The sequence below is a fragment of the Pongo abelii genome, chromosome 5, assembly GCF_028885655.2.
Source record: "Pongo abelii isolate AG06213 chromosome 5, NHGRI_mPonAbe1-v2.0_pri, whole genome shotgun sequence".
Classification (NCBI taxonomy): Eukaryota; Metazoa; Chordata; class Mammalia; order Primates; family Hominidae; genus Pongo; species Pongo abelii.
In genome coordinates this window covers 115,762,878-115,784,620 of record NC_071990.2, presented here as the reverse complement: position 1 = coordinate 115,784,620, position 21,743 = coordinate 115,762,878, and the positions used below count along the sequence as shown (strand labels likewise).

At 38.0% G+C, this 21,743-nt stretch overlaps 1 long non-coding RNA gene across 1 annotated transcript; it reads left to right on the top strand.

Annotated features, from left to right (window-relative positions):
• The first annotated feature begins 9,335 nt into the window (after window positions 1-9,335).
• LOC129060043 (uncharacterized) lies at window positions 9,336-14,727 on the top strand. Its single transcript, XR_008526379.2, has 3 exons — window positions 9,336-10,098; window positions 13,152-13,220; window positions 14,358-14,727. It is a non-coding gene; the product is annotated as an uncharacterized LOC129060043 (long non-coding RNA).
• The last annotated feature ends 7,016 nt before the right edge of the window (window positions 14,728-21,743 follow it).

Sequence of the window (21,743 nt, the reverse complement as noted above, 5' to 3'; positions counted from 1 at the left end):
TAGAGAATAATAGTAATAACAATAGGTACTTCGAGCCCTTGCTATGCTTAAAGATCTAAATGTACTATGTTCAATATCTATAACAAGCTTATGAAGTAGGTATTTTTATACTAATGTTACGGAAGAAGAAATGAGTTCAGACCGGTTAAGTAGATTTTTCAGTATATGATGGTGTATAATGTTGAAAGAGATTATATTAACTATGAACATGATGCTATATATGAATGCATGTACCATTGATATTCTGAAAGGCTACCATGCAATGAATAATGGCTAGATGACAGCACAGCATCTGAAAAGGATAAATGTCATGGTATAGAAAATGGAAAAGGACCAATTAAAATAATTGATACATTAGTCAAAGGATGCATCCATTTTGATTATATCAAATATACAAGTATTTATGGAGTACCTATTGTGGTCAAGACACCATGTTAAATACTATGGAGGGAAATAAAGATTCTAAGGGGCATTTGCAACCTAGGTGGGATGGGAAGAAGGGAAGAGGAAAATTAAGTAGTCAAAGATTCAAAGTACCATTTAATTCTTGGAGACAAGAATGTTCATAGTAGTGTTGTTAATACAACCAAAAAAACCTAGAAGAAAACAAAATACATTCCAGTAGGAAATCAGATAAATTGTAGAATATTCATAAAATAAAAAATTTTACAGCAGCAAAATACATTATCTACTGCTGTATATAACAACATGTATGACCTTCACAAACAAAGTGTTGAGGAACAAAAACCAATTGTTTTTAAAAAACAGAGGCTACATCTAGTAAGGTACCATTTATATAAACTTTGAAAATACTAAGCTTTAAAAATATATAATTTTTAGGGATACATATGTAATAAACGTATTATGAAAACCAAAATTTCTGGCAGAAAGTAAGAGGAATGCACTAGGAAAAGGATACATTGTAGTTTCAATTATATTGGGAATTTTCTATATACTAAGTATATACTTAATAGTCTACATAGTATACAAGACATATATAGATCAATTATTTGAATGCATGTATTTAAAAATAAAATTTAAAATCAATTTAAGGTAGTTGTAGATAATAATATACAACAGCATGAATTGCAAAAAAAAAAACTGATAGTAACTTAATTCTCAATCTTCACCTCAGATCTTGAGATAGATGCTATTATCTTCACATTATAAATGAGAACTATAAGCCACAGGGGCATTTGGGCTGTCTGATTCCAGAGCCCAGATAGTAATTGCTGCAGAAATTCAGACAGACATATCTGGGCTGGAGAGGCCAGGATGAACTTTACAGAAAGGTGTGCTTTATGGAAAGTTGGGTTTACATAGAGTGAGTCAGTGATTCACTTCAACCTCTAAAACAAAATTTTTTTTCTAATCCATGGAAATCTTTGTTTAGTTAGATATTCTGGGGAGAGGGTGTTATAAAACCCATGAAAGAAGAACAGCTCTGAAAACAAGGTGAAAATCCTCTCTCAACCTTCACCCTCAGCACTGCCACACTCCAAATGCTCATCAGATAAGATAAGCTCGATCTTCTCCTTTTTTGCCCAAGACTGCCTTGAGAGATGTTAAGGTTCATTATCAGATATTATTGACCAAGGTGCTTGGGATACCATTTCTGGTAGATGGTGTATGAATGTGTGTATTTTCCTATATGTTGTAAGATCTAGAGTGCCAAGAGTTGTGAGTAAAAGGAACAACGCCCAGGTCAGAAAAGCAAGAGGCAGCCTGGAAGGCCCTGTGGGATCTGATGTAGTTCACCAGGAGTGTGGCTTCCTCACAGGAGCTTGGGACCACAGCCTCCAAGAAGCTAGTAATGATTTCCCTCAAAAGTCCACTCTGCATATTTCTCTCTTAATTATGTAGCAGAATCAAGCAATTAGTCCTGGATGTGGGAGCAGAGGGAGGAGGCAGAGGGCTATCTTTATGTAAATATCCTCTCATCTGGACTCACAAAGAAAAATCCCAAAGGAAGATGTCATTTTGGATCAAACAATATAATCAAACAAAATAATCACAAAACAGAGATAGTACAATATGTACCTAAGAAACATCTAGTAAGCCATTTTGTCTAGTGTGAAGAGTTTAATAAAGCTGGAAAGGCTAGCTGATTAAAAAGAAAGCTAATTAGTTTAAATTTTTATCCACAAAGCAATGGGAAGATACCGAGATATTTTCAGCAAGGGAGCCTCATGTGGTCATAGTAACATACCTTGGTTTCATCTTCACCTCTAATTTTCCATTCTTTCCAAGAGTAAAAACTGTTACCTATAACCGATACCATATTTAGGGTGAGGAAAAAGTAGAAAACATAAAATAGAGAAAAAATAATCATAAAACCTAATGAAAAATAAATCTCAAAAATAGTCTCATTTGCACCATAAAGTTCAAAGCCAAGCTGAAATTGTAAGGAATGTATCCACTGACAAACATTCTTCTTTGCCAAGTGTTCGGGGTGTGAGAGAATTATTGCAAAGGGGAATAAAGGTCGTTCCAGATGCAATCCAAGAAAACTGCTGTCTATTTGTGTGTATCTATAAATGCCTTCTCAACATTTAATTAAATAGCAAATGTTATTTCCAGTGTCAAATTCTGCAGATTATGAGAATATTTTTACAGCAGTGCACTTTTCTAACATGTATATAAACAATTCAGCATTTGATCTATTTGATGCCAAGCAACTTTGACCTTCACAATGCTGACATCTTGTTTTGTTAAGGCATAGGCACAGTTTATACCATAAAAAAGATTTAATTGCAGGTCTTATTAATTCACAATTTCTGCTGTGTTTGAAGATTTTTACATTTCCTTTGAATTGAAATTTAAAAGGGAGAAGTGTGCACATAGCGTGTTATTGCAAAAGTGGCCCATTCCCTTCTCTGAGCTATAACACTTAAAGAAGAGAGGATTTGAAAAACACCAGAGTGCTTAAAGAATATTATTTCTGAAATTTTAATTATACTGGGTCATAATGGAAAATTAAAATCACTTTCAATGTGATTTTATGATTCATTTTGCTATTGTAGGAAACAATTGTAGTTTGGTTTACCAGAACAGAAAAATAAAAATCCACATCTGTAACTGGAAAAGAGCTCCTTTGAATTCTTCCTTCTTTTCAATAACCATTATTAACAATATTTTAGCAAGACACTCCTTGTCATAGGTGCTCTTAAAATCCTGAATTCTATGAAAAAACAAAATATAATTCCTATTATTTTAAGGTAGGCAATTTTAGCATTGTTAGATAAGGCATGAGAATACACACGACTCCTTAACATCTAACACTCTAAATTATCAATGAAAAACAACAACTTATTTTGAAGTGAGATAACATTTTATCACTGTACATTAGTTTTGGGCGAGAAGAAATAGTTTATTAATTATTTATTCTGAATGTATCAAGAAAAGTAATTTTAAAACATGCTATAAATAGGGTTCACATAATTCTTAATTTATTCTTCATACTCTGAGATGAAATAAATGTTATGAGTTCATTGTATATTTACCAGTGAGTAGATTTACTAGAACAGTTATTGAATTGTATATATTGAATTGTATAAGGCACAGTTTAAGTGTATAATATATTTCTTCTTATATTATTTTATTTATTTATTTATTTATTTATTTTAGAGACAGGATCTCTGTCTGTCACCCAGGCTGGAATGCAGTTGTACAATCATAGGTCACTGCAGTCTCAAACTCCAAGCTCAAGCTATGCTCTTTCCTCAGCCTTCTGAGTAGCTAGGATTAGAGGCATAGCCCATTATTCCCAGCTAATTTTGAATTTTTTGTAGAGACAGGATGTCACTATGTTGCCCAGGTTGTGCTCAAACTCCTGTCTCAAATGATCCTCCTCCCTCAGCCTCCAAAACCTGGGATTACAGGTAGGAGCCATGGCACCCAGCCTTAGTATATAATTTCTTATTAACACCTTAATCTAGTTTAAAAATATCTATTTTCCAATCTTAGGTGTTAGAAATTATAGTATCCCATCCTTTACTTAATGGCTATTTCTGCATATATATACATTTAGTTAGGATATACTTATTATTCAGCCAATTGGCTTGAGAAAACAGTGGTAGAATTGTTGGGTTGACACCTCTAAAATGCTGCCAGAGGAACTGTTTGCATGACTCTAGATAAAAGAAGAAAAAAAAACAAAATATAAGTTTTTGTTCAGTTATCCTACTAGTACTCATCAGAAATGTGCCCTAATATAGTAACATTTGGATACCTAAAAATGGAGAATGTGGCAATCCCTGAGTAGAACATATTATGAGCAGTCATCACACACCTTTATGCTCACTGTAATCAATGTAGGCCTTTATGTGCAATAGCCAATAGACCTCATCTTTCCCACAAACTTTGGGATGTCCTCCATCAGTCAGCAGCATCATCATTAACCCAACTTTCTAAACCAAAGAAATGGGAAGAAGCACTCTTGATGCCTCGTTCTCCCTCACCTCTCATATATAAATATCACAAAGTTGTGTCCATTTTACCACCTAATTATTTTCAAAATCTCCTCATTCTTCTCAAGAGTCCATTACTCTTGTTCAGACCACAGGGTTTACAGCACACTCCCTTAACTGGGCTCATTGCCTCCACCTTTATTCTTCTCTAAGATGTTCTCCACATTGCAGCCAGAAACATCTTTCTAACATGGAACTCTGATCAAGTTACTCCACCACTTATGCATCCTAGTGATTCCCCAATACCTGCAAGATAAAGTTCCCAAGGCAATATGACCCCTGATTCCTTCTCTATCTTCAGCAATTCCATTGGCCTCTTTCATTCTCTAATTCCTGTCATACTGAACCATCAACATTTCTCCCTATACCCATGGTCTATCTCAACACTGAACACTTCAATCATACTGTAGTCTCTGCCTGAAATGTCCTCCTTCTCCTCTCTCACACCACATTTGCCTAGGCAACTACAGCTCATCTTTCAGAATCCAGCTTAGAATTCCACTAACTTGACCTTCTCAGAAACTTCCCAAGTCTTGGTTAAGTACTCCCTTCTTTGACCCTCCATTGCATCCCCATGGTTACCTCTGCCATAGAACTTATGATGTTATGTCATTGTTACCTGTTTACTTGTGTCTCTCTATCCTGCTGGACTATATGCCCTTTAAAGCAAGTAGAGCACATTACTCATCACTCAATCTCCAGAACCAAATTAATGTTCTGTGTGTAGTAACACATACACAAATATAGACAAATAGATTAAAGATTAATTTGTAGCCCAAGGTGACATTCTAGAGAAAATACTTTAAAATAAGTTTGAAAAAAAGAAATGAATGTAAGAAAAATCCAACTTTTTGTTCAATATTAATGCATATACTACTAAATATTTGTATGTTTATGCCTTGCCTTACCTTCTTTCAAAAATATTTTGAAGTGGTTTACAATAAACATGTATTTACATACTTTATCTCAGACTGATATTTTTTAGGCATGGTCTTTTTCCATATGGCTTCCCTGTGTTGTTATGCATGACTAGGTAAAGCTAATATTAGGGTGCAAGAATTACTTGGTTTGTCTATTCCTTCTTTCAGTTACCATAATCCAGTGAATTTGAAATTTTAAAGAAAGACAGCATTCCCAATGGCCCTAGTACTTAGATTATTTTTACAAAGCGTTCCAGTAAATCTTACCTAAGCACAATATAGTAATACTTCACATCAACTTTCAAATTATTAAATTTTAAATTTTACTAATCTTTTAAACCTTTTTGTTATTCCCATTTCCTTTACGCTGGTTCTATCGCCATAAATAATCCACTTCAAATCCTAACAAAATACATCCAATAATATGACATTTGTATCTGAAATAAGCAATTTTCACATGCTTATTTTGTCTGAGATTTTGTTAATTATTAATGATATTTTGGATGTGACCATATAATTTTAAAACTTATGAAACTGCATCTTTATTACTTTCATTTGAACTAAGACGTATATTAAGTATGAAAGTGTGTGATTTTCAAGAATGGCGCTATAATATGTTTGTTTTCCCCAGTAACTAATTCATCAGTCAACCCCATTTTAATGTTCGCAGCTGACCCAGCATACCTGGAGACATTTGTTTCTCATAGAACTTGTTTAGATATATTAGTGTGGTTGGCTGGAATCTGAGAGAGCCATTTCAACACAAATTGTATTTATGGTGATCACTGAACAACATAGATGAGCCAAAGGTTACAGACTTTTAGATAGAATTCTCTGCAGTGTGTTGCAATGTGTCACAAGCCATGTATCTTCTACATGTAAAGACATCAATGCTCTGGCTTTTATGCTAGTTTTTTCTTCTTCTCCCTGTCTTTGGCTGTAAGAAGCAGCCCCTTTGTTTGTAAGGGGCAAACAAAATCAAGTATACCATTAATAACTACAGCAGATTTCAGTAGAGGTCAGGGAAATTCTTTCCTGTCACTGTTTTTCAATCTTTGTACTATTACACTTTAGGCTAGTTAATTGTTTGTGTTGGGGGCTGACTTTTGCATTATAGAATGTTTAGCAGCATTCCTGTCCTCTACCCACTAGATGTCGATAGCAACATCTCCCCCAGTTCTAACAACAAAACATGTCTCCAGACATTGGCAAATATCCTTGGGCCGTGGAGAAAACGTCACCTTCAATTGAAAACCACTGGGCCACTCTAATGCCTTTAAGGTAAGAAGGAGTCCTAGTCAAGCTTATGTTTCATAACTGAAATGTCTTCTGGCTCAAATGTAGTTTTCTAAATATTTAATGTTTATGTTTATATAATTCTAATGCTCAAACCATGCTATGTTCTCTTTGCTTGCATTTTTGATCCTAACATAAAATCTATCCAAGAGAGTGTTTCTCTTGTTATTTCCAGCTAAAGCCAATCTCTGCACCACTCCTATTCCCTTTCACTCATTCAGGAACATTGTTTCAATGATTTGTTCCCTCTCTCCCTCCTTTTTTTTTTTTTTTTTTTTTAAGACATAGTTGTTGCCCAGGCTGGAGTGCAGTGGCACAGTCTTGGCTCACTGCAACCTCTGCCTCCCAGGTTCAAGTGATTCTCCTGTCTCAGCCTCCCGAGTATCTGGGACTACAGGCACCCACCACTATGCCCAGCTAATTTTTGTATTTTTAGTAGAGATGGATTTCACTATGTTGGTCAGGCTTGTCTCCAACTCGTGACCTCAAGCAATCCACCCGCCTCGGCCTCCGAAAGTGCTGGGACTACAGGCGTGAGCCACCGTGCCCGGCCCTCTCTCTCTTACATGGAAATTTTTCCTCTCTCTATTGAATCATTACCAGAGTATAATATGCTGATCTCACATATATGTGAAATTTTAAAAAGTTACATTCACAGAGGCAGAGAGTACAATGGTGGTTACCAGGGGCTGGAGAAGGGGGATGGACAGATGTTGGTCAAAGGGTACAAAATTTTGGTTAGACAGTGACTATAGTTAATAACAATGCATTATATTTTGAAAATTGCTGAGAGAGTAGATTTTAATTGTTCTCACCACCAAAAAAAAGTAAGATAATGCACACATTAATTATCTGGATTTAGCATTCCACAATGTATACATATTTCTGAATATCAGGTTGAACACAATAAATATATGCAATTTTCATTTGTCAATTTAAATAAATGTTTTTTAAAAAGAATATATCATGCTGTTATTCATATCATCTTCAAAAATAAATTAAAAATATATGATTTTAAAACTGTCTATTGCCCCTACATCTCCCAGATACTGGGCCATATCTTCCTCGCATTTGAGAAAACCCTTCAAAAGTTCTGAAGATTCACTCTTACTAATTCTTTCTTCTCATATGCTGTCGAATCTACTCCAATTAGGCACACACAGTGTCCAAAACAGTACAAAGAACAGGAAATAAATTACAGTGCTATGGTTGTGCAGGACCCTCTTTCACATTCCTCAAACTGTCAGGACCTCTATTTTCTTTGCCTACAAGAACTCTGGCCCAGGTAGCAAAGTGACTAGACCATAGACTGTACTAACAGCTCCATGTGTTGCTTTCATTTCCAGATCCTCTATAAGTTTCTCACTTCTGGGCAGGAAATGTTTTAATATCTTCCCTTCTATGTAAACAAATGATCCATGTCATATCCTGCATCCTCCCACTAAGTGGTTCCACAAAGCACTGCCAACGTAAGTCAAATCTAAAACCATTTTTCTCTCAATGAGAGGTGACAGAGTGCTGGCAGCCCTCGCAGACCTTGCTTGCTCTCAATGCCTCCTTGGCCTCAGCACCCATTCTGGCCACACTTGAGCAGCCCTTCAGCCCACCGCTGCACTGTGAGAGCCCTTCTCTGGGCTGGCCGAGGCCCGAGCTGGCTCTGTCCGCTTGCAGGGAGGTGTGGAGGGAGATGCATGGCCAGGAACTGGGGCTGCCTGCGGTACTTGCGGGCCAGCACAAGTTCCAGGTGGGCGTGGGCTCCGTGGGCCCCTCACTTGGAGCTGCCGGCCAGCCCCACCTGCCCCAGCCAATGAGGAGCTTAACACCCTGGCCAGCAGCTGTGGAGGGTGAGCCGGATCCCCCAGCAGTGCCGGCCACCAGGGCTGAGGAGTGCAGGTGCAAGGCGCCGGACTGGCAGGCAGCTCCACCTGCGGCCCTGGTGCAGGATCCACTGGGTGAAGCCAGCTGGGCTCCTGAGTCTAGTGGGGACTTGGAGAACCTTTATGTCTAGCTAAGAGATTGTGAATGCACCAATCGGCACTCTGTATCTAGCTCAAGGTTTGTAAACACACCAATCAGCACCCTGTGTCTAGCTCAGGGTTTGTGAATGCACCAATTGGCACTCTGTATCTAGTTAATCTGGTAGGGACTTGGAGAACCTTTATGTCTAGCTAAGGGATTGTAAATACACCAATCAGCACCCTGTATCTAGCTCAAGGTTTGTAAACACACCAATCAGCACCCTGTATCTAGCTCAAGGTTTGTAAACACACCAATCAGCACCCTGTATCTAGCTCAGGGTTTGTGGCTGCACCAATCGGCACTCTGTATCTAGTTAATCTGGTGGGGACTTGCAGAATCTTTAAGTCTAGCTAAGGGATTGTGGATGCACCAATCAGGACTCTGTATCCAGCTCAAGGTTTGTAAATGCACCAATCAGCACTCTGTGTATAGCTCAGGGTTTGTAAATATACCAGTTGACATCTGTATCTAGCTAATCTAGTGGGGAGGTGGAGAACTTTTGTGTCTAGCACAGCAATTGTAAACGCACCAATCAGCACCCTGTCAAAACAGACCAATCAGCTCTCTGTAAAACAGACCAATCGGCTCTCTGTAAAATGGACCAATCAGCAGGATGTGGGTGGGGCCAGATAAGAGAATAAAAGCAGGCTGCCAGAGCTAACAGTGGCAACCCACTCTGGTCCACTTCCACACCGTGGGAGGTTTGTTCTTTCGCTCTTTGGGTCCACGCTGCCTTTATGAGTTGTAACACTTGCGGCAAAGGTCTGCTGCTTCACTCCTGAAGCCAGCGAGACCACAAACCCACCAGGAGGAGCGAACAACTCCAGACACGCCACCTTAAGAGCTGTAACACTCACCGCAGAGGTCTGCAGCTTCACTCCTGAGCCAGCGAGAACACGAACCCACCAGAAGGAAGAAACTCTGAACACATCTGAACATCAGAAGGAACAAACTCCAGACACGCCACCTTTAAGAACTGTAACACTCACCTCAAGGGTCCGTGGCTTCATTTTTGAAGTCAGTGAGACCAAGAACCCACCAATTCCAGACACATCAAGTGTTTGGTTCTTGCCAATCAAATGCAACTTGTCTTACAGCCATTCTGTTTGTTGGAGGATTAAATTGAATCCTTCTGTTGACTCAAAGTGTTTGGTCTCAGCTGTCTCTACTCTCCTCTTCTCATTTTCAATGGCAGTAAGTCTTAGCTTCACAGCCTGATATGAGAGGTGGAATGTTTCTTGAAAGACAGAAAGAAAAAAATAATAATTACCAGGAAAGAATTTCTACGTGGTATTTCAAAGCATCATTATCCTGCTGTGTATTAGCATCCTCCAATATGTATTACCCTGTGGCTCCAAGGAAAAGATGTAAGCCTTGAAGACATGGAAAGGATGGTATGTGGAAATGTTTCTTAGCTATTGGGTATGAGGGGAAGTATAGAACTCTTCAGGGCTTCTGTTCATTCTCTTTGTCTTTCTGGTTAGTAACTGGAACTAGAACATATAACTATCCAAGACAATGCCCAAACTGGCGTTCTCTAATATATATAGTGCATATGGAACCAAGTTCTGTGCTTCCTTCTTCCCTAGTAATACATGGTCATTATACTTCATTTGACTTGTGTCATCCTGCCCCATAAACAGACAACAAAAGTAGATCAGCCCCTGCCCTCTGACTCCCATCACAAACAGAAGTACTTCAGAGACTTCTCTTTTTTCAGACTATATATAGGTGAAATGCCAAACTCTAGCTACAGTGAAACTCAACTATGAAATGTCTGTGTCTAACTAGAATTGTTGCCTTCGAGTTTGCATATTGTTAATACAGAAAGAGTTATCATGAGTGTCACAGAGCTTCAACGTATGGTCCAGTTCCTGAGAAGTTGAGCATCTGGAAATGATACCTAAACATATTAGGATGATGGAAATTTTCATTCCTAAAAATAGGTGGTACATTCCATGGAGATAGGCAGTGTGTGTTTTTATGACAGCACTTCAGCACATCTAGAAATGAAACACTGGGCTAAATTTGATTTTGCTTCACTTTAAATTCTCATCTAAAAGAGATCTGCCATTTTCATCACATTAAAATAAATCACAGATTTACTATTTTCTTTGTTGCTATCACTTGTTAATTAAATCACAATGTGGTTGTGTTTATTAAGTTACAAATTATACCTTTTGGGGAAGAACAAGTTCTGCATTGGAACATGTTTACTTGATGTTTTCCCTCCCGTCTTCCTTAAGGGGGGATATAATTAAATGTAACAAAGCAAAAGGCAAGTCAACGTGAGGAGAAAACATTGTAAGAAAATTTATTCCAGCTGAATAAAGCTGTAACATTCTAAAGGCAGACAAATTGCTACAGATGAAACACTAACTTGAATATAAAATAAGATCTAAAACTAGGAGATTTTACTTTTCAACCTCTTTCCTTGGACTTTAAAAATTGTCTGAAACATAATGAAACGTTAAGAGAATTACATTCTCTTCCTAATCTACCCAACCATTTCCCTTCCACCAACCTAAAAGCTCTCAGATTTTATTTATGAGCCAATGTCAAAGTAGCAGGATTCCAATAATTGAAAATGTGTCATAGCCTAGATCTGTGCTACCCAATGTATGTACCACTAGGCACATCTATTTTATCTATTTAAAATTTTAAATCATTTAATTAATTTATAATTAAAATTAAATTAAGAATTTAATCCCTCACTAGCCACATTTCCAGTGCTTTGATAGCCACCTGTAGCTAATGCTTACCATATTGGGCAGCATAGATATAGATTTCATCATCAGAGAATGTTCCATTGCATAAAACTGTTGTAGCTGCACATTAGATGGTAGTCTACCTTTTTAATGATCTTCTATGAAGCACTGTCCAACAAGACTTTTTGTGGTGACAGAATTATTCTTTCATTACAATTAGCCACAGCAGAAACCAGAAACAATAGCAGGAGACTTCCTGAGGCTGAGCTATGAGTAGACTAAAAAATACCACCTCTGTGGTGTGACTGAACACATATCAAAATACTATTTAAAAATTTTCCCCTCTTGCCTGCCTGCACAATCTAAAATTTTCATTTTTAGTCTGCTGAGTTAATACAATAAAATTATGTTACATAGAAGTGGTAATCCATACAAATTGTTATCACTTTAGTCCCAAACACAACTTCCTTTGAAGGTAGATAATCTATAATTGCATTGTGCACCATGACAGCCACTAGTTGCATTGACTGTTCAGTACTTGAACCATGCCTAGTACAGCTAGGAAAATGAATTTTAAATTTTATTTAATTTCAATGGAAATAGGCACATGTGGCTCCTATCATATTAGACAGCAAAGTCTATAGGAAAGAGCTGAAAAAATTAACAGGCAGGTTAGAGAGTGTGCTAGACTAAAAGATGGCTCCCAAGATTCCCAACCTCTGGTATGATTCAGGAATCACACCCTGTCTGATTCCTTTTCCTTGATTGTGGGCAGGACGTGTGAATGTGATGGGATTTCACACTAATGAATAGGTTACTAGTCAGTCAGTTTTGACTTAATTGAAAGAGATTATCCTGGATGGACCTGACCTCATCAGGTGAGTGCTTATAAAAGACTGACTGTTCATGAAGATATTTGAACCTGAGAGTTTCTCTAGCTGGCCTTGGTGAAACAAACTTCTGTGTTATGGAGAGGGCAAGGAACAACAGGTAAGCTCTAAGAGCTGAGAGTAGTTCCCAAGTAGCCGACAAGAAAATCAGGCCTCAGGCCGGGTGCGGTGGCTCAGGCCTGTAACCTCAGCACTTTGGGAGGCCAAGGCGGGTGGATCACGAGGTCAGGAGACCGAGACCATCCTGGCTAACATGGTGAAACCCCATCTCTACTAAAAATATAAAAAATTAGCCAGGCGTGGTGGTGGGTGCCTGTAGTCCCAGCTACTTGGGAGGCTGAGGCAGGAGAATGGCGTGAACCCAGGAGGCCGAGCTTGCAGTGAGCCGAGATAGCATCACTGCACTCCAGCCTGGGCGTCAGAGCGAGACTCCATCTCAAACAAAAAAAAAAAGAAAATGCAGCCTCAGTTCTACAGTTGCAAGGAACTGGATTCTGCCAACAACCTGAACAAGCTTGGAAAAGGATCCCTGGCCTTTGGTGATATCATGGCCCACCAACACCTTGATTACAATTTCATACAATCCAAAAAAAAAGGGCTCAGGTAACCAGCACTTGGACTCCTAATTCACAGAAACTGTGAGACAATAGGTATATGTTGTTTTAAGCCACAGAGTTTGTGGTACTAACAGCAACAGAAAACTAGTACAGAGAGTTTATGCATTAGCTATTTAAGGGAACATGTCTTTTAAAAATTTTCAGCAGAACACATCAATTTATAAAACAATGTTTTCTGTTACTAACTGCTCTTAAAGTAGATATTAAGGATTTTTTTGGCAAATCTTGATAGGATGATTTTTGTGAACTGGAGGAGGAAGATGAGAAAGAAGAAAAGGAAAACTTCGCAATGACAACAGTGGTAATTATGACAATATCAGTGTACGAAGTGATGGTGCTGATGATGCTGATGACAAAATACACATGTACTAATTCATGTCATGCTTTAAATAATTAGTGTGACCAGTGAAATTATACCCTATGTATTTATCTCAATGGACAATATGAGATTACTGAGAAGATTTTTCGTGTCATCAATAAGGGAGAGACCATCTTAGAATCAGACATCATTGTTTTTATTCATTAGGTAATAACCAGTGTGTAAAACACATGATCTGGATCCAAAACATTATATGTTTAAGACTTGAATGAAAACAAAGCATAAGCATTTTAACAAGAGTTAATATTTAAAATCACATCAAACATTAGTCATTTTTTAATTTAAAAAAGACCATTTCTAACTTATTGGATTGGAGAACTAAAGTCCTGAAGATAACCTTGTCTCTAACTTCAAACAGAAAGAATTATAATGCTAAAAACGATTTTCCCTCTCTTTATTGATTTAGTTTATTCATTTTATAAAATTAAGCTGTATCTGAACTGAAATATATAAAAGGATGTTCACCATGAAAATATATTTAATTACATGTCGATCCAATAAAAACTGAAGTTCATATAGCACATAGAGATGTAATCTCCCCTCAAAATAAACCTGAAGTAGAATAAAATGTTCTTCTACTTCATAACAAAAAGATAAAATGTAGGTCAGATGTTCAGAGACATAAAAAAAGAGAACATATCTTTATCACTTTATTCAAAAGAGCTAAGTGTACCAACTTAGTCCCAGTTCTTTGGAACAGAAAACTGATGTGCTGATGATAAACAGTAAAGCAGATCAGTCTACTAGCCATCAGAATATTATGATGCTAGTTAGGTTAGTCTGTCTGTCAGTGTCCATAAGATTGTACTTGCCTCAAGACAGAAGTGCACAGATCAGACAATTTCTTGAGGTCCTGAGTTTTTCGTTGCATCAAAACCCTAAACTTACATGGTCCCTGGTACTCATAGGATCTTCCTATTTAAGATCAATTGAAAGGTGTACAACATTTAGGAACCACTTTTTTCTACCTAGCCCGTACTTCAAAAAGAGATGTTCTGCTATTCTAATCCTAAACTTTGGGAAAGCGTTGCCTTGCTTCTTTTGTCCTTCCTATTTCAGAGAGAAGCAGCACCTTTCATTGGAGGTAGCTGTATCACAAGACAGCAGCAACAGCCTTAAGTCCTACAGCACACAGCACTGAATAAATGCCTTTGGACAGTTGTCTATCTTCTGCCTCAGAGAAAAGATGGAGTCCCGTTAAGAACTTATGTACCTTGTACCTGACATAGAAACTTCCTGTCCTAGATGCTGTAGTATATTGTGGGTATATACTTGTGGATTGAGAGAACACAAAAAAGGCCGAGGCATCATCTTCTTCTGTGACTCTGAGGATCAAAGGCATTTTCTTGTATTTCTTGAACAAAGATTTGTGGAGGACCTACTCTGTGCAGACATTATTAGACAATAAAGATAAGCACTGCAATAATCATCATCAGAATAAGTTCTTGAGGTCTGTTGTTCAACACTGTGTTTACGGCTAAGAATATTGTACTATATACTTAAAGATATGTGGAGAGGATGGATCTTATATTATCTGTTCTTACAATAGAACACAATAGAAAATAAATATCTTACACTTATTGCCTCAATAAATATATAGGAACAAATTAGGCAATACATACTTTTTGGTAAGTTTTAAAAAGTATTTTACACTTTGGATTAGAGGAGAGATCATGGCGGATGGAGGCAGGACTAGATTGAAGCTCCGGACAGAGCACCAGGCAGCTCACATGGTGAATTTTAACTCCATATCGACAGCAAGAACAAACCAGCAATCCTGAGAGGACCCACGGACCCTCTGAAGGAAGCAGACTGCTCCTGCAGGACACAGGAGACACCCCTGCAAAACTGTAAGTGCCCCAATTGCGGAAGTGGGAAAGGGAGACCCTCCTCTCTCAAACACACACCCCCACTGGAGAAGCTGAAGGTCTGTTTGCAGGAGAAGTTTCTGACTTTACCTGGAGCTGAGTACATTTGGAAGCCATGCAAAATACAGTGGTAGACGAAGCAGCAGAAAGACCCGGGGAACTCGCTGGGTCCCCTAGCAGACCATTCCTGCCTGGCACCACAGGGATCCAACGGGAGAGAAGCAGGGGGTAAAACCACACAGGAAGAAGCAAATCTCTAGCTGAATTTTGTAACCATTTGAATAGAGTGAGAAGCCTTCTGGCAGTAACTCAGAGGAAGGCACAAATCCAGAGTGCAAACTCCAAGGGCAGGGGAAGAACCAAGCCCCTTTTCTTTCCCAGCTGGGAGGCGGATAACCTGGGGCAAGTTTTCAAGCCTCTGTGGCTCTCCACCTGGAAACAGTCTAGGGGCTGTTGGCTGGGCACCGGGAAATGAGACCAGCCCTTCAGTTTGCATGGAAGCCGGATGAGGCCTGTGACTGCCGGCTTTCCCCTACTTCCCTGACAACCTGCATGAGTCAGCAGAGGTAGCCATAATCCTCCTAGGTACACAACTCCAGTGACCTGGGAATCTCACCCCCATCCCCTAAAGCAGCCGCAGCAAGACCAGCCAAGGAGAATCTGAGCTCAGATACACCTAGCCCTGCCCCCGCCTGATGGTCCTTCCCTACCCACCTTGGTAGTGAAAGACAAAAGGCATATAATCTTGGGAGTTCTAGGGTCCCGCCCACCACTGGTTCTTCCCCATAATACCACAGCTGATGCTCTCTGGAAAGCGCCACTGCCTGGCAGGAGGCCAACCAGAACAAAAATAGAACATTAAACCACCAAAGCTAAGAACCCCCATGGAGTCCATTGCACCTCCTGCCACTTCCATGGGAACAAGCACTGGTATCCATGGCTGAGAGACCCATAGATGGTTCACATCACAGAACTCTGGGCAGACAGCCTCCAGCCTAGAGCCAGGTAGACTCGCTGGGTGGCTAGACCCAGAAGTGAGACAACAATCACTGCAGTTTGGCTCACAGGAAGCCACATTTGTAGGAAAAGGAGGAGAGTACTACATCAAGGGAACACCCTGTGGGATAAAAGAATCTGAACAACAGCCTTCACCTCTAGACCTTCCCTCTGACATAGCCTACCCAAATGAGAAGGAACCAGAAAAGCAACCCTGATAATATGACAAATTGAGGCTCTTCTACCCCCAAAAAAATCACACTAGTTCACCAGCAATGGATCCAAAGCAAGAAGAAATCCCCAATCTACCTGAAAAAGAATTCAAGAGGTTAGTTATTAAGCTAATCAGGGAGGGACTAGAGAAAGGTGAAGTCCAGTGCAAGGGAATCCAAAATATGATACAATAAGTGACAGGAGACATATTCAAGGCAATAGATAGCTTAAAGAAAAAACAATCAAAAATTCAGGAAACTTTGGACACACATGTAGAAATGTGAAATGTTCTGGAAAGTGTCAGCAATAGAATTGAACAAGTAGAAGAAAGAAATTCAGAGCTTAAAGACAAGGTCTTCAAATTAGCCCAATCTAACAAAGACAAAGAAAAAAGAACAAGAAAATATGAACAAACCCTCCAAGAAGTCTTGGATTTCGGTTAAGCAACCAAACCTAAAAATAATCAGTGTTCCTGAGAAATGAAATTTCTAAAAGCTTGGAAAACATATTTGGGGGAATAACTGAGTAAAACTTCCCCGGCCTTGCTAGAGACCTAGACATCCAAACACAAGAAGCACAAAACCACCTGGGAAATTCATCACAAAAAGATGTTTGCATAGGCACATTGTCATCAGGTTATCCAAATTTAAGATGAAGGAAAGAATCTTAAGAGCTGTGAGACAGAAGCACCAGGTAACCTATAAAGGAAAACCTATCAGATTAACAGCAGATTTCTCAGCAGAAACTCTACAAGCTAGAATGTATTAGGGACCTATCTTCAGTCTCCTCAGACAAAACAATTATCAGCCAAGAATTTTGTATCCAGAGAAACTAATCATCATATGTGAAGGGAAGATACAGTCATTTTCAGACAAACAAATGTTGAGATTATTTGCCACTACCAAGCCACCACTACAAGAACTACTAAAAGGAGCCCTAAATCTTGAAACAAATCCTAGAAACACATCAAAACAGAGCTTCTTTAAAGCATAAATCACACAGGACCTATAAAACAAAAGTACAAGTTAAAAAGCAAAACAAAAAACGAAAAACCAAAGTACAGAGGCAACAAAGAGCATGATGAATGCAATGGTACCTCACATGTCAATACTAACATTGAATGTAAATGGCCTAAATGCTCCACTTAATAGATACAGAACCACAGAATGGATAAGAACTCACCACTATCTGCTGCCTTCAGAAGACTTGCCTAGCACATAACGACTCACATAAACTTAAAGGGGTAGAAAAAAACATTTCATGCATATGAACACCAAAAGCGAGCAGGCGTAGCTATTCTTTTATGAGACCAAACAAAATTTAAAGCAACAGCAGTTAAAAGAGACAAAGAGGGACATTATATAATTGTAAAAGGCCTTGTTCAACAGGAAAATATCACAATCCTAGACATATATGCACCTAATACTAGAGCTCCCAAATGTATAAAACAATCACTAATAGACCTAAGCAATAAGATAGACAGCAACACAATAATAGTGGGGGATTTCAATACTCCCCTGACAGCACTAGACTGGTCATCAGGACAGAAGTCAACAAAGAAATAATGGATTTAAACTATACCTTGGAACAAATGGACTTAACAGATATATATAAAACATTTCATCCTACAGCCACAAAATACACATTCTATTCAACAGTGCATGGAACTTTCTCAAAGATAGACCATATGATAGGCCGTATACAAGCCTCAATAAGTTTAAGAAAATTGAAATTATATCAAGCACTCTCTCAGACCACAGTGGAATAAAACTGGAAACGAACTCCAAAAGGAACCTTCAAAACCATGCAAATACATGGAAATTAAATAACCTGCTCCTGAATGAGCATTGGGTCAAACGTGAAATCAAGATGGAAATTTAAAAATCCTTTGATCTGAACGACAATAATGACACAACTTATCAAAACCTCTGGATACACCAAAGGCAGTGCTAAGAGGAAAGTTTTTAGCCATAAACACTTACATCAAAAGGACTGAAAGAGCACAAACTGACACTCTAAGGTCACAACTCAAGGAACTAGAGAAACAAGAACAAACCAAACTGAAACCCAGCAGAAGAAAGGAAATAACCAAGATCAGAACAGAACTAAATGAAATTGAAATAAAAAAATACAAAAGATAAATGAAACAAAAGCTGGTTCATTGAAACGGTAAATAAAATTGATAGACCATTGGCAAGATTAACCAAGAAAAGAAGAGAGAATATCCAAATAACCTTACTAAGAAACAAAACAGGAGATATTACAACAGACACCACTGAAATACAAAAGATCATTCAAGGCCACTATGAACACCTTTATGCACATAAACTAGAAAACCTAGAAGAAATGGATAAATTCCTGGAAAAATACAACCCTCCTGGCTTACATCAGGAAGAATTAGATACCCTGAACAAGCAGCGAGATTGAAATGGTAATTTAAAAACTACCAACAAAAAAATCCAGGACCAGATGGATTCACAGCAGAATCCTACCAGACATTCAAAGAATTGGTACCAATCCTTTTGACACTATTCCACAATATAGAGAAAGAAGGAACCCTCCCTATTCATTTTATGAAGGAAGCGTCACCCTAATACCAAAACCAGGAAAGGACATAACCAAAAAAGAGAATTACGGACTGATATCTTTGATGAATATAGATGCTAAAATCCTTAACAAAATACTAGCTAAATGAATCCAACAACATATCAAAACAATAATCCACCATGATCAAGTGGGTTTTATACCAGGGATGCAGGGACGGTTTAACATATGCAAGTCAATAAATGATACACCACATAGAATTAAAAACAAAAATCACATGATCATCTCAATAGATACAGAAAAAGCATTCAACAAAATCCAGCATCACTTTATGATAAAAGTCTCTGTAAAATTGGCATACAAGGGACATACATTAATGTAATAAAAGTCATCTGTGACAAATCCATAGCCAACATAATACTGAATGGGAAAATTTGAAAGAACTCCCTATGAGAACTGGAACAAGACAAGGATGCCCACTCTCACCACTCCTCTTCAACATAGTACTGGGTAAAGGGTAAGTCAAACTGTTACTGTTTGCTGATGATATGATTGTTTACCTTGAAAACCCTAAGGGCTCCTCCAGAAAGCTCCTAGAACTGATAAAAGAATTCAGCAAAGCTTCCAGATATAAGATTAGTGTACACAAATCAGTAGCTCTTCTATAGACCAACAGTGACCAAGCAGAGAATCAAATCAAGAACCCAACCCTTTTTACAATAAGTGCAAAAACTAAAATAAAATACTTACGAATACACTGAACCAAGGAGTCAAAAGACCTCTACAAGGAAAACTACAAAACACTTCTGAGAAATCATCGATGACACAAACAAATGGAAACACATCCCATGCTCATGGATGGGTAGAATCAATATTGTGAAAATAACCATACTGCCAAAAGCAATCTACAAATTCAATGCAATCACCATCAAAATACCACCTTTATTTTTCACAGAATTAGAAAAAACAATTCTAAAATTCACATGGAACCAAAAAAGAGCCTGTATAGCCAAAGCAAGACTAAGCAAAAAGAACAAATCTGGAGGCATCACACTACCTGATTTCAAAGTACGCTATAAGGCCATAGTCACCAAAACAGCATGGTATTCGTACAAAAATAGGCACATAGACCAATGGAACAGAAGAGAGAATCAAGAAATAAACCCAAATACTTAGAGCCATCTGATCTTTGACAAAACAAACAAAAACATAAAGTGGGCAAAGGGCACCCTTCAACAAATGCTGCTGGGATAATTGGCTAGCTACATGTAGGAGAAGGAAGCTGGATGCTCATCTCTCACCTTGTATAAAAATCAACTCAAGATGGATTAAATACTTAAACCTAAGACCTGAAACTATAAAAATTCTATAAGATAACATTGGAAAAACTCTTCCAGACATTGTCTTAGACAAGGATTTCATGATCTAGAACCCAAAAGCAAATACAACAAAACAAAGATAAATAGCTGGGACCTAATTAAACCAAAGAACTTTTGCACAGCAAAAAGAACAGTTAGCAGAGTAAATAGACAACCCACAGAGTGGAAGAATCTTTGCAATCTATACATCTGACAAAGGACTAATATCCAGAATCAACAACTAACTCAAACAAATCAGTAAGAAGAAACAAACAATCCCATCAAAAAGTGAGCTAAGGATATGAACAGACAATTCTCAAAAGAAGATATATAAATGGCCAACAAACATCTGAAAAAATGCTCAACATCACTAATGATCAGGGAAATGTAAATCAAAACCACAGTGCAATACCACCTTACTCTCGTAAGAATGGCCATAATAAAAGAATCAAAAAACAGTAGATGCTGGTGCAGATTTGGTGAACAGGGACAACTTCTACAGCGCTGGTAGAAAGGTAAACTAGTACAGCCACTATGGATAGCAGTGTGGAGATTCCTTAAAGAACTAAAAGTAGAATTACCATTTGATCCAGCAATCCTATTTCTGGGCATCTACCCAGAGGAAAATAAGTCATTATTTGAAAAAGATACTTGCACATGCATGTCTATAGCAGCACAATTCACCATTGCAAAATCATGGAACCAACCCAAATGCCCATCAATCAATGAGTGGACAAAGAGTAAAGAAACTTTGATATATATATATACACATATACATATATATAAATTAATGTAATAAAAGTCATATATATAACTATATATAATATATATGTAATGGAATATTTATATATATATATATATATATATATATATATATATAAAATGGAATACTACACTGCCATAAAAAGGAATGAATTAACAGCATTTGCAGTGACCTGGATGAGATTGGAGACTATTATTCTAAGTGAAGTAACTCGGGAATGGAAAACCAAACATAATATGTTCTTGATGTGTGGGAGCTAAGTATGGGGATGCAAAGGCATAAGAATGATGCAACGGACTTTGGAGACTTTGGGGGATGAGTGAGAGGGAAGCAAGATATAGAAGACAACAAATATGGTGCAGTGTATGCTACTCAGGTGATGTGTGCACCAAAATCTCACAAATCACCACTAAGGAGCTTACTCATGTAACCAAATACCACCTGTACTGGAATAACTTATGGAAAAATTAAAAATTAAAAATTTTTAAAAAGTATTGTACACTTTGTCTCCTCATGGGTCATAAAACAATAGAGGGAACCAAACATGAACACATAAACACACAAAAAGACATGATTAGAAATGTGATGAGTATTATGAAATGCAGAGAACAAAGCACAGGTTCTAATTTGGATTAGGGTAGAGCTTCAGTAAAACATTTGCAAAGATGCCAACATTTGAGCTAAGGACAAGTTGGTGCAGGGA